At 48.6% G+C, this 13,441-nt stretch overlaps 1 protein-coding gene across 1 annotated transcript in view; it reads right to left on the bottom strand.

The window, feature by feature from the left end:
• Positions 1-13,441, bottom strand: part of UNC5A (unc-5 netrin receptor A) — a 319,041-nt gene that overhangs the window by 85,213 nt on the left and 220,387 nt on the right. The window lies entirely within an intron of this gene.

Here is a 13,441-nt window from a genome sequence, read left to right as displayed (position 1 = left end):
AAGGCTAAGCAGACAATCACGAATATCTGGAGGCGCACATTAGCATTGGCTAAAGTCACGTGTCAGTGTTATCGTCTGACATTTTATAAGGAAAGACAGAAAAAAAAAAACAGCCTTAGAAAATCAATAAGATCGTGTCCGGTAAGAGTTAATCTTCATTCTCCGATAATGATCCTGAGATTTGTGCAAATATAGGAAATCAGTTGTCTACATCTAATACATCTACACAAGCAATTATTAATTCATTATTTACCATGCAGCAGTTAACTACAATGACAATGTGCTAGCCTATTGACTATTCATGTGTCTATTCCATGAACAAATGAGTCTTTACACTTGTAAGACATTGATATGCAATGGCATAGGAAATCATGCCATTGCGTTAAGCCTGCATGGAGAAGACCACCCAACTTCTCATGTGCACTAATGTAAATAAGCTGCAGAGTTCATAGCTTTCCAAGATGGCAGCCACTTTGTGCAGGCACAGATACAGATATAGGATATACAGACTATACATGCTCTACATCTATGATGAATCTGTTCAGCAACTGCACAGTGGAGGACAAAGCCATCATTGTGTGGTTTATTTGTTTATATCTGTAACTATGGGCATCCAGAGCTAAGATAAGCTATGGAGCCATACATGTCAGTGCATAGCATGTCTAAAATGTATGCATACAGTGGACAAGCCCTTTAAGGCATAACAGTTATTTCTCTAACTTGATTCAACCAGAGTAATAGTTCCAAGTCCCAACTTATTAGATGAAAGACTACAATGCAACACAGGGAGGATTGTCTGCATTACCTTCCATTATATTCAACCTCTTAGTACACACAAAGCCCCTTTCATTGGATGTGGCCTAGCAGGGTTCTTCAGAGACATTTTCGCTAACAACTTCTGATCAGTGGTGTAACAAAAGTCTGGTGGGCCTGGTGCAAACTTTTGTCCAGGGCCCCCTACCCCCTCCTTATAGCCAATTTTTGACAGTGATGGTTACAAGTGCTGCAGCGGTATCTCAGATGCTTGAAAGGGATACAGCTGTAGTAACCAAAACTGCAGTTATCGAAAAGTATGATGAGTGAGCAGCGCACGCCCGACATATAAAAACAATACTGGGAGTTGCGTGCTTTGGGAAACAGCTAATCTGCAGGGTCCAAACAGTCTAAGAAATATAAAGATCAGTGGGGGTCCAACACCTGGGGCCCCTGCTGATCAATTCTTTGAAGCTACTGCTTTTGTGAGCACCGTGACGCCTTCCCTATTTACATCGTACAGGTTCAGTTTTACAATCACTAAACAATGTTATTATAGCCTGATATAATAGTGCACGGTTGCTATAAAACAGATGGTATGTGATGTGAATAGTGAAGAAGCCTCACACAGTATTATACGCTCCACAGTGACCCCCACACAGTATTATATGCCTAGCAGTGGCCCCCACACAGTACTATACGCTCTACAGTTGGCCCCCATACAGTATTATACACTCCATATTGGCCTCCACACAGCATTATACTCTCCAGAGTGGCCCCCACACAGTATTATATGGCCAGCAGTGGCCCCCACACAGTATTATATGCAAAACAGTGGACCCTACACAGTATTATATGCTCCCAACAGCCCCCTTCTGCTCCACTGCTATTATTAAACTCTGGCATCTCCTCAGGATCCAGAGTATAATAATTATTATTTAATCAGAGGCCCAGGGAAGGCGAATAAAAATAACAAACACTGATACTCACCTTGCCTGGGCATCCTTGCTTCATCCTTTTGTCTTCAGCATCTTCAGATATCCCTGCTGATGCCTGTGATTGGTTTTCAGCAGTCACGTGGAGGCGCACTGATGTCATTATGCCAAGGGATTCTAGAGAGAAATGTGCTGTCCAGAGATAGAAAGCTTGGTCTCAGTCGCAGGTCATGGGTCTTGCAACAGGATAATGACTAGAGATGAGCGAGTAGTACTTGATCGAGTAGGTATTCGATCGACTACTACGGTATTCGAAATACTCGTACTCGATCGAGTACCCCTCGCTGTTCGAATGTAAAAGTTCGATGCAGAACCAGCATTGATTGGCCGAATGCTATACAGTCGGCCAATCAACGCTGGTTCTTCTTCTACCTTTAGAAGTCTTCTCCGTGCAGCTTCCCCGCGGCGTCTTCCGGCTCTTCATTCACTCTGCTCCGCTTGTAGTGCGGGCATGTGCAGTTGGCTCTGCCCAGACCCGATGCCTGGCAGAGTGAATGAAGAGCCGGAATAAGCCGCGGGGACGCTGCAAGGAGAAGACTGCTCGGAGGATCCAGCCCGACCCTCACTCGTGGACTTGGTAAGTATAATTTGATCGAACATTGGCTACCCCTGAATCGAGCATTTCCCCCCATAGACTATAATAGGGTTCGATATTCGATTCGAGTAGTCGAATATTGAGGGGCTACTCGAAACGAATATCGAACCTCGAACATTTTACTGTTCGCTCATCTCTAAGAATGACCCAAAACACACAGCTAAAAACACCCAAGAATGGCTAAGAGGAAAACATTGGACTATTCTGAAGTGGCCTTCTATGAATCCTGACCTAAATCCTATTGAGTATCTTTGGAAGGAGCGTTAACATGGCGTCTGTACAAGGCTCCCTTCAAACTCGAGACAACTGAAGTCTCATTGACAGTTACAGGAATTGTTGTATTGCAGTTATTGCCTCAAAAGGTTGTGCAACAAAATGTTAAGTTACTGAACCATCATTTCTGTCCAGGCCTGTTTCATGAGTTTTATCTTTATAAAAATTCTGTTGAAGCGAAAAGCGATGTCTTATTTGTTCATTTTCATAGAATTTTCATTAATTATTAGAGATGAGCGAACACTAAAATGTTCGAGGTTCGAAATTCGATTCGAACAGCCGCTCAATGTTCGTGTGTTCGAACGGGTTTCGAACCCCATTATAGTCTATGGGGAACAGATACTCGTTAAGGGGGAAACCCAAATCCGTGTCTGGAGGGTCACCAAGTCCACTATGACACCCCAGGAAATGATGCCAACACCTCTGGAATGACACTGGGACAGCAGGGGAAGCATGTCTGGGGGCATCTAACACACCAAAGACCCTCTATTACCCCAACATCACAGCCTAACAACTACACACTTTACACACTCAATACCACCTCTCTGACAGTAGGAAAACACCTTGAAACATGTGTATTTGGCACTTGCAGTGAGGAGAGCTTGTCACCAGCAGTGAATTTGGCCCTTGTAGTAAGTTGAGGTTGGCACCAACATTTGTTTTGAAAATCAGGGTGGATTGAGCCTCTAACCAGCAGAGTTTGGGCAAATTCATGGTGGAGGGAGCCTCTAAAAACCCCAGTTTGGGCAAATTCATGGTGGAGGGAGCCTCTAAAAACCCCAGTTTGGACCAATTCATGGTGGAGGGAGCCTCTAACCAGCCCAGTTTGGGCAAATTCATGGTGGAGGGAGCCTCTAAAAAACCCAGTTTGGACCAATTCATGGTGGAGGGAGCCTCTAACCAGCCCAGTTTGGGCAAATTCATGGTGGAGGGAGCCTCTAACCAGCCCAGTTTGGACCAATTAATGGTGGAGGGAGCCTCTAACCAGCCCAGTTTGGACCAATTAATGGTGGAGGGAGCCTCTAACCAGCCCAGTTTGGACCAATTCATGGTGGAGGGAGCCTCTAAACAGCCCAGTTTGGGCAAATTCATGGTGGAGGGAGCCTCTAAAAAACCCAGTTTGGACCAATTCATGGTGGAGGGAGCCTCTAACCAGCCCAGTTTGGACCAATTAATGGTGGAGGGAGCCTCTAACCAGCCCAGTTTGGACCAATTCATGGTGGAGGGAGCCTCTAAACAGCCAAGTTTTGGGAAATTCATGGTGGAGGGAGCCTCTAACCAGCCCAGTTTGGACCAATTCATGGTGGAGGGAGCCTCTAAACAGCCAAGTTTTGGGAAATTCATGGTGGAGGGAGCCTCTAACCAGCCCAGTTTGGACCAATTCATGGTGGAGGGAGCCTCTAAAAAACCCAGTTTGGACCAATTCATGGTGGAGGGAGCCTCTAAACAGCCCAGTTTGGGCAAATTCATGGTGGAGGGAGCCTCTAACCAGCCCAGTTTGGACCAATTAATGGTGGAGGGAGCCTCTAAACAGCCCAGTTTGGGCAAATTCATGGTGGAGGGAGCCTCTAACCAGCCCAGTTTGGACCAATTCATGGTGGAGGGAGCCTCTAACCAACCCAGTTTGGACCAATTAATGGTGGAGGGAGCCTCTAACCAGCCCAGTTTGGACCAATTCATGGTGGAGGGAGCCTCTAAACAGCCCAGTTTGGGCAAATTCATGGTGGAGGGAGCCTCTAAAAAACCCAGTTTGGACCAATTCATGGTGGAGGGAGCCTCTAACCAGCCCAGTTTGGACCAATTAATGGTGGAGGGAGCCTCTAACCAGCCCAGTTTGGACCAATTCATGGTGGAGGGAGCCTCTAAAAAACCCAGTTTGGACCAATTCATGGTGGAGGGAGCCTCTAAACAGCCCAGTTTGGGCAAATTCATGGTGGAGGGAGCCTCTAACCAGCCCAGTTTGGACCAATTAATGGTGGAGGGAGCCTCTAAACAGCCCAGTTTGGGCAAATTCATGGTGGAGGGAGCCTCTAACCAGCCCAGTTTGGACCAATTCATGGTGGAGGGAGCCTCTAACCAGCCCAGTTTGGACCAATTAATGGTGGAGGGAGCCTCTAACCAGCCCAGTTTGGACCAATTCATGGTGGAGGGAGCCTCTAAACAGCCCAGTTTGGGCAAATTCATGGTGGAGGGAGCCTCTAAAAAACCCAGTTTGGACCAATTCATGGTGGAGGGAGCCTCTAACCAGCCCAGTTTGGACCAATTAATGGTGGAGGGAGCCTCTAACCAGCCCAGTTTGGACCAATTCATGGTGGAGGGAGCCTCTAAAAAACCCAGTTTGGACCAATTCATGGTGGAGGGAGCCTCTAAACAGCCCAGTTTGGGCAAATTCATGGTGGAGGGAGCCTCTAACCAGCCCAGTTTGGACCAATTAATGGTGGAGGGAGCCTCTAAACAGCCCAGTTTGGGCAAATTCATGGTGGAGGGAGCCTCTAACCAGCCCAGTTTGGACCAATTCATGGTGGAGGGAGCCTCTAACCAGCCCAGTTTGGACCAATTAATGGTGGAGGGAGCCTCTAACCAGCCCAGTTTGGACCAATTCATGGTGGAGGGAGCCTCTAAACAGCCCAGTTTGGGCAAATTCATGGTGGAGGGAGCCTCTAAAAAACCCAGTTTGGACCAATTCATGGTGGAGGGAGCCTCTAACCAGCCCAGTTTGGACCAATTAATGGTGGAGGGAGCCTCTAACCAGCCCAGTTTGGACCAATTCATGGTGGAGGGAGCCTCTAACCAGCCCAGTTTGGACCAATTCATGGTGGAGGGAGCCTCTAAACAGCCCAGTTTGGGCAAATTCATGGTGGAGGGAGCCTCTAAAAAACCCAGTTTGGACCAATTCATGGTGGAGGGAGCCTCTAACCAGCCCAGTTTGGACCAATTAATGGTGGAGGGAGCCTCTAACCAGCCCAGTTTGGACCAATTCATGGTGGAGGGAGCCTCTAAACAGCCAAGTTTTGGGAAATTCATGGTGGAGGGAGCCTCTAACCAGCCCAGTTTGGACCAATTCATGGTGGAGGGAGCCTCTAAACAGCCAAGTTTTGGGAAATTCATGGTGGAGGGAGCCTCTAACCAGCCCAGTTTGGACCAATTCATGGTGGAGGGAGCCTCTAAAAAACCCAGTTTGGACCAATTCGTGGTGGAGGGAGCCTCTAAAAAACCCAGTTTGGACCAATTCATGGTGGAGGGAGCCTCTAAACAGCCCAGTTTGGGCAAATTCATGGTGGAGGAAGCCTCTAACCAGCCCAGTTTGGACCAATTAATGGTGGAGGGAGCCTCTAAACAGCCCAGTTTGGGCAAATTCATGGTGGAGGGAGCCTCTAACCAGCCCAGTTTGGACCAATTCATGGTGGAGGGAGCCTCTAACCAGCCCAGTTTGGGCAAATTCATGGTGGAGGGAGCCTCTAAAAAACCCAGCTTGGACCAATTCATGGTGGAGGGAGCCTCTAACCAGCCCAGTTTGGGCAAATTCATGGTGGAGGGAGCCTCTAAAAAACCCAGTTTGGACCAATTCATGGTGGAGGGAGCCTCTAAACAGCCCAGTTTGGGCAAATTCATGGTGGAGGGAGCCTCTAACCAGCCCAGTTTGGACCAATTAATGGTGGAGGGAGCCTCTAAACAGCCCAGTTTGGACCAATTAATGGTGGAGGGAGCCTCTAACCAGCCCAGTTTGGACCAATTAATGGTGGAGGGAGCCTCTAACCAGCCCAGTTTGGACCAATTAATGGTGGAGGGAGCCTCTAACCACCCCAGTTTGGACCAATTAATGGTGGAGGGAGCCTCTAACCAGCCCAGTTTGGACCAATTCATGGTGGAGGGAGCCTCTAAAAAACCCAGTTTGGACCAATTCATGGTGGAGGGAGCCTCTAAACAGCCCAGTTTGGGCAAATTCATGGTGGAGGGAGCCTCTAACCAGCCCAGTTTGGACCAATTAATGGTGGAGGGAGCCTCTAAACAGCCCAGTTTGGACCAATTAATGGTGGAGGGAGCCTCTAACCAGCCCAGTTTGGACCAATTAATGGTGGAGGGAGCCTCTAACCAGCCCAGTTTGGACCAATTAATGGTGGAGGGAGCTTCTAACCACCCCAGTTTGGACCAATTAATGGTGGAGGGAGCCTCTAACCAGCCCAGTTTGGACCAATTCATGGTGGAGGGAGCCTCTAAAAAACCCAGTTTGGACCAATTCATGGTGGAGGGAGCCTCTAAACAGCCCAGTTTGGGCAAATTCATGGTGGAGGGAGCCTCTAAACAGCCCAGTTTGGGCAAATTCATGGTGGAGGGAGCCTCTAACCAGCCCAGTTTGGACCAATTCATGGTGGAGGGAGCCTCTAAACAGCCAAGTTTGGACCAATTCATGGTGGAGGGAGCCTCTAAAAAACCCAGTTTGGACCAATTCATGGTGGAGGGAGCCTCTAACCAGCCCAGTTTGGACCAATTAATGGTGGAGGGAGCCTCTAACCAGCCCAGTTTGGACCAATTAATGGTGGAGGGAGCCTCTAACCAGCCCAGTTTGGACCAATTCATGGTGGAGGGAGCCTCTAAACAGCCCAGTTTGGGCAAATTCATGGTGGAGGGAGCCTCTAACCAGCCCAGTTTGGACCAATTCATGGTGGAGGGAGCCTCTAAAAAACCCAGTTTGGACCAATTAATGGTGGAGGGAGCCTCTAAACAGCCCAGTTTGGGCAAATTCATGGTGGAGGGAGCCTCTAAACAGCCCAGTTTGGGCAAATTCATGGTGGAGGGAGCCTCTAACCAGCAGAGTTGGTGGAAATCAGGGTGGAGGGAGCCTCTAACCAGCAGAGTTGGGGGAAATCAGGGTGGAGGGAGCCTAGTATTAGCAGAATTGTGCAACGCTTATGGTGGATGAGTATGAGGATGCGGAGGAATTGGAGAGGTTGAGTACAGACATGGAGTTTCATGTTGGGGTGCTTTACACAGGTGGGCACAAAAATGACGGCTCTACCCAGTGGTGGTTCATTTTTATCAAAGTGAGCCGGTCGGCACTCTCAGCTGACAGACGGGTGCGCTTGTCAGTGATGATGCCACCGGCTGCACTGAACACCCTCTCAGATAGGACGCTGGCGGCAGGACAGGACAGCACCTCCAAGGCATATAGGGCAAGTTCAAGCCACAGGTCCAACTTCGACACCCAATACGTGTAGGGCGCAGAGGGGTCGGAGAGGACAGGGCTGTGGTCGGAAAGGTATTCCCGCAACATGCGCCTATACTTCTCACGCCTGGTGACACTAGGACCCTCCGTGGCGGCACTTTGGCGAGGGGGTGCCATCAAGGTGTCCCAGACCTTAGACAGTGTGCCCCTCGTTTGTGTGGACCGGTGAGAACTTGGTTGCCTACTGGAGGAACTGCCCTCCCTGCCGCCAACGTCACATGCTGGAAACATCTCCATCATATTCTGCACCAATTGCCTGTGGCAAGCATTGATGCGATTGGCCCTCCCCTCTACCGGAATAAAAGACGAGATGTTGTTTTTATACCGGGGGTCAAGGATAGCAAAGATCCAGTACTGGTTGTCCTCCATGATTTTGACAATACGCTTGTCGGTTGTAAAGCACCCCAACATGAACTCAGCCATGTCTGCCACAGTGTTAGTTGGCATGACTCCTCTGGCCCCACCGGAAAGTTCAATCTCCATTTCCTCCTCATCCTCCATGTCTACCCATCCGCGCTGCAACAATGGGACGATTCGAAGTTGCCCGGAAGCCTCCTGTATCACCATCACATCATCGGACAACTCTTCTTCCTCCTCCTCCTCCTCCTCCTCCTCCATTAAACGCAGTGAAGCGGACAGATGTGTGGACCTACTCTCCAGCTGTGACGGATCGGATGCTATCCCTAACTCCTCTGTGTGATCTGAGTTATCCCTGATGTCAATCAGGGATTCTCTCAGAACACACAAGAGCGGGATTGTAAGGCTCACCATCGCATCCTCAGAGCTCACCCTCCTTGTGGACTCCTCAAAGACCCGTAGGATGTCACAAAGGTCTCTCATCCATGGCCACTCATGGATGTGAAACTGAGGCAGCTGACTTTGTGGCACCCTAGGGTTTTGTAGCTGGTATTCCATCAAAGGTCTCTGCTGCTCAACCACTCTATTCAACATCTGAAACGTTGAGTTCCAGCGTGTGGGGACGTCGCACAAAAGCCGGTGTTGTGGCACATGCAGGCGTTGCTGGAGAGATTTTAAGCTAGCAGCGGCTACTGTCGACTTGCGAAAGTGGGCGCACATGCGCCGCACTTTCACCAGTAGCTCTGGAACATTGGGGTAGCTCTTTAGGAAACGTTGCACCACTAGGTTGAAGACGTGGGCCAGGCATGGAACATGTTGGAGTCCGGCAAGCTCCAGAGCTGCTACCAGGTTCCGGCCGTTATCACAAACGACCATGCCTGGGCCCAGGTGCAGCGGCTCAAACCATATTGCCGTCTCATCGAGGAGGGCATCCCTCACCTCGGAGGCAGTGTGCTGTCTGTCCCCCAAGCTGATCAGCTTCAGCACAGCCTGCTGACGTCTACCAACGCCAGTGCTGCAACGTTTCCAACTCGTAGCTGGGGTCAATCTAACAGCGGAGGAGGAGGCGGTGGCGGAGGAGGAGGCGGTAGAGGAGGAGGAGGAGGGGGGTGTTCTTCTCGTGTCCCTGCCAGGAATGTTAGGCGGGGAGACGAGGTACACCGGGCCAGTTTGGGAAGCAGTCCCAGCCTCAACTACATTCACCCAGTGTGCCGTCAGTGAAATGTAGCGTCCCTGTCCGCATGCACTTGTCCACGCGTCGGTGGTCAAGTGGACCTTTGTGCAAAGCGCGGAACTAAGGGCCCGCCTGATGTTGAGTGACACGTGCTGGTGCAAGGCGGGGACGGCACACCGGGAGAAGTAGTGACGGCTAGGGACGGCATAGCGAGGTGCCGCAGTTGCCATCAGGTCCAGGAAGGCGGGAGTTTCAACAAGCCGGAACGCCAACATCTCCTGGGCCAGCAGTTTAGCGATGTTGGCGTTCAAGGCTTGCGCGTGTGGGTGGTTAGCAGTGTATTTCTGCCGCCGCTCCAATGTCTGAGAGATGGTGGGTTGTTGTAAAGAAACGCCTGATGGTGCCTTTGATGGTGCAGGAGAAGGAGATAAGACAGGACCAGGGGAGGATGAGGTAGAAGTCAACAAAGTGGCGGAGGCAGATGAAGTGGTGTCCTGGCTCGTCCTCTGGAGTGCATCGCCAGCACAGTCAGCAGTGGCAGTGGCAGAGGCAGTGGCAGAGGCAGTGGCAGTGGCGTGAACGGCAGGCGGCCTTTGTCCTGCCGTTGCTGCCTGCCACTGATTCCAGTGCTTGGATTCCAAATGACGGCGCATTGAAGTGGTGGACAGGTTGCTCTTCTCAGAGCCCCTAATCAATTTCGAGAGGCAAATTGTGCAGACAACACTATATCTGTCCTCGGCGCATTCCTTGAAAAAACTCCACACCTTCGAGAAACGTGCCCTCGAGGTGGGAGTTTTTCGGGGCTGGGTACGAACTGGAACATCTTGGGAGATTCCGGGTGTGGCCTGGCTTCGCCTAAGCTGCTGACCTCTGCCTCTGCCTCTAGCTACCCTTTTTGGTGCTGCACCTGCCTCAACATCCACACTACTTTCCCCGCTTGACATCCCCCCTGTCCAGGTCGGGTCAGTGTCCTCATCATCCACCACTTCCTCTTCCAACTCCTGTCTCATCTCCTCCTCCCGCACAATGCGCCGGTCAACTGGATGCCCTGACGGCAACTGCGTCACATCATCGTCGATGAGGGTGGGTTGCTGGTCATCCACCACCAAATCGAACGGAGATGGAGGAGACTCTAGTGTTTGAGCATCTGGACACAGATGCTCCTCTGTTAGGTTCGTGGAATCGTGACGTGGAGAGGCAGGTTGAGGGACAATGAAAGGAGCGGAGAACAGCTCTGGGGAGCAGGGACAGTTTGGGTTATTGTTCTGTAAAGCTTCGGAATTTTGGGAGGAAGGAAGACAAGACTGTTGGGTAATAGGAGGAGAGGAGGCAGAGTCTGACTGGCTGCTGGACAATGTGCTGTAAGCGTTCTCTGACAGCCATTGCAAGACCTGTTCCTGGTTCTCGGGCCTACTAAGGTTTGTACCCTGCAGTTTAGTTAATGTGGCAAGCAACCCTGGCACTGTGGAGTGGCGCAATGCTTGCTGCCCCACAGGAGTAGGCACGGGACGCCCTGTGGCTTCACTGCTACCTTGCTCCCCAGAACCATTCCCCCGACCTCGCCCACGGCCTCGTCCACGTCCCTTTCCGGGAGCCTTGCGCATTTTGAATTCCTAGTTAGAAATTGGCACTGTATACCAGTAGTAAAAATTGTGGGTGCACGTAACCCCAATATATTCTTTGAATTCCCAGTCAGACACTGGCACTATATGGCAGTAGCAAGAAATGAGGGTATTTGTATTCCCAATATACTCTTTGAATTCCCAGTCAGACAATGGCACTGTATACCAGTAGTAAAAATTGTGGGTGCACGTAACCCCAATATATTCTTTGAATTCCCAGTCAGACACTGGCACTATATGGCAGTAGCAAGAAATGAGGGTATTTGTATTCCCAATATACTCTTTGAATTCCCAGTCAGACAATGGCACTGTATACCAGTAGTAAAAATTGTGGGTGCACGTAACCCCAATATATTCTTTGAATTCCCAGTCAGAAACTGGCACTATATGGCAGTAGCAAGAAATGAGGGTATTTGTATTCCCAATATACTCTTTGAATTCCCAGTCAGACAATGGCACTGTATACCAGTAGTAAAAATTGTGGGTGCACGTAACCCCAATATATTCTTTGAATTACCAGTCAGAAACTGGCACTATATGGCAGTAGCAAGAAATGAGGGTATTTATAACCCCAATATATTCTTTGAATTCCCAGTCAGACAATGGCACTGTATACCAGTAGTAAAAATTGTGGGTGCACGTAACCCCAATATATTCTTTGAATTACCAGTCAGAAACTGGCACTATATGGCAGTAGCAAGAAATGAGGGTATTTATAACCCCAATATATTCTTTGAATTCCCAGTCAGACAATGGCACTGTATACCAGTAGTAAAAATTGTGGGTGCACGTAACCCCAATATATTCTTTGAATTCCCAGTCAGAAACTGGCACTATATGGCAGTAGCAAGAAATGAGGGTATTTGTATTCCCAATATACTCTTTGAATTCCCAGTCAGACAATGGCACTGTATACCAGTAGTAAAAATTGTGGGTGCACGTAACCCCAATATATTCTTTGAATTACCAGTCAGAAACTGGCACTATATGGCAGTAGCAAGAAATGAGGGTATTTGTATTCCCAATATACTCTTTGAATTCCCAGTCAGACAATGGCACTGTATACCAGTAGTAAAAATTGTGGGTGCACGTAACCCCAATATATTCTTTGAATTACCAGTCAGAAACTGGCACTATATGGCAGTAGCAAGAAATGAGGGTATTTATAACCCCAATATATTCTTTGAATTCCCAGTCAGACAATGGCACTGTATACCAGTAGTAAAAATTGTGGGTGCACGTAACCCCAATATATTCTTTGAATTACCAGTCAGAAACTGGCACTATATGGCAGTAGCAAGAAATGAGGGTATTTATAACCCCAATATATTCTTTGAATTCCCAGTCAGACAATGGCACTGTATACCAGTAGTAAAAATTGTGGGTGCACGTAACCCCAATATATTCTTTGAATTACCAGTCAGAAACTGGCACTATATGGCAGTAGCAAGAAATGAGGGTATTTATAACCCCAATATATTCTTTGAATTCCCAGTCAGACAATGGCACTGTATACCAGTAGTAAAAATTGTGGGTGCACGTAACCCCAATATATTCTTTGAATTCCCAGTCAGAAACTGGCACTATATGGCAGTAGCAAGAAATGAGGGTATTTGTATTCCCAATATACTCTTTGAATTCCCAGTCAGACAATGGCACTGTATACCAGTAGTAAAAATTGTGGGTGCACGTAACCCCAATATATTCTTTGAATTACCAGTCAGAAACTGGCACTATATGGCAGTAGCAAGAAATGAGGGTATTTATAACCCCAATATATTCTTTGAATTCCCAGTCAGACAATGGCACTGTATACCAGTAGTAAAAATTGTGGGTGCACGTAACCCCAATATATTCTTTGAATTACCAGTCAGAAACTGGCACTATATGGCAGTAGCAAGAAATGAGGGTATTTATAACCCCAATATATTCTTTGAATTCCCAGTCAGACAATGGCACTGTATACCAGTAGTAAAAATTGTGGGTGCACGTAACCCCAATATATTCTTTGAATTACCAGTCAGAAACTGGCACTATATGGCAGTAGCAAGAAATGAGGGTATTTATAACCCCAATATATTCTTTGAATTCCCAGTCAGACACTGGCACTATATGGCAGTAGCAAGAAATGAGGGTATTTGTATTCCCAATATACTCTTTGAATTCCCAGTCAGACAATGGCACTGTATACCAGTAGTAAAAATTGTGGGTGTATATAGCCCCAATTCTATTGCTAGGGGACTTGCAGGGTATTTCTGGGGTGAAGGTGGGGGGGCACACCGTTGGAACGGGTATCGGGGTATATATCGGGTATACGGGAATACACTGACAGTGTATTCCATTCAGGATCCTGGGAAAGCTGGGTTGCGGCGATTGAGCCCGTCAGTGCCACGTTACACTGACAAGCTTCTCCCTGGAATTTAGCTCTTACAAGAGCTGTTGTGGTTG

Source organism: Leptodactylus fuscus, chromosome 5 (genome assembly GCF_031893055.1).
Source record: "Leptodactylus fuscus isolate aLepFus1 chromosome 5, aLepFus1.hap2, whole genome shotgun sequence".
Lineage (NCBI taxonomy): Eukaryota > Metazoa > Chordata > Amphibia > Anura > Leptodactylidae > Leptodactylus > Leptodactylus fuscus.
Note: the sequence above shows the minus strand (reverse complement) of the source record. Positions and strands in the feature narration are given on the sequence as shown.